Source organism: Myotis davidii, unplaced genomic scaffold (genome assembly GCF_000327345.1).
Source record: "Myotis davidii unplaced genomic scaffold, ASM32734v1 scaffold6, whole genome shotgun sequence".
NCBI classification, from domain to species: Eukaryota; Metazoa; Chordata; class Mammalia; order Chiroptera; family Vespertilionidae; genus Myotis; species Myotis davidii.
The window spans coordinates 5,600,753-5,601,735 of NW_006383011.1; the positions used below are offsets into that span (position 1 = coordinate 5,600,753).

General features: G+C 43.0%; 1 protein-coding gene across 2 annotated transcripts in view; it reads left to right on the plus strand.

Annotated features, from left to right (window-relative positions):
* The window catches only part of PUS10 (pseudouridylate synthase 10), a 64,593-nt gene that overhangs the window by 41,420 nt on the left and 22,190 nt on the right, over positions 1–983 (plus strand). The window lies entirely within an intron of this gene.

The following is a 983-nucleotide window of genomic DNA, read 5'->3' on the forward strand; positions in this document are numbered from 1 at the left end:
GGGGCGTGGTGGGGCGGGAGGGAGCGGGTTGTAACATTTGCTGAATGCTCTGTGCAAAAATGACTAGAAATGTAGACCAAGCCTATAGTAGCACTTCCCGACCTTTCCCACGTCACGGTGCACCCAGAACGCTGCCATGTTTGTTCAGCACCCTGAGGTTAACAGATGAAGTTGCTCTAAGTTGGAAGCAGTAAGCCTGGTGCTGCCCACTGTCCCAGGCCCTGCTCAGCTCCTGTGAACTACAGGGATTGGAATATTGGCACAACTGCAGCTCACGGCTTTGCCATATTAGTTGAGAAATTCTGTCCCAATGACCTATAAGCCATATTTATATTGAAGAGCTAGGTTTATTTTGTGTTATCTTTGAGGAAATATACAACTACCAGCATCAGATAATAGGATAAGGGAATTCTTTTTTTTTTTTTTAATATATTTTATTGATTTTTTACAGAGAGGAAGGGAGAGAGATAGATAGTTAGAAACATCGATGAGAGAGAAACATCAATCAGCTGCCTCCTGCACATCTCCTACTGGGGATGTGCCCGCAACCCAGGTACATGCCCTTGACCGGAATTGAACCTGGGACCTTTCGGTCCGCAGGCCAACGCTCTATCCACTGAGCCAAACCGGTTTCAGCGGATAAGGGAATTCTTGTCAAAGCATCATAGACACCACACCATTTGGCCAGTAGGCTGCTGTATAGTTTTAACTGTAGTTTTCCTGCCTTGTGGTTGGTAGTAAATTGAGGGACCTTAAGAGATTCAGGCCTAAAATTTCTAATCTGAACAAACAGGCACTTAATTTTCAGTTCTAACCCTGTGACACCTTGGGGTTCCCCAGAATGTGATTTAGAAAATCATGACCTTGATGATAAACTGTTGAGATGTCTACATTGCGCCCCTTTTCAGTCAAGTGTCATTTCTCATAACAGACAAAATAATTGTGACATCATATATATATATATATGACATCATATATATATA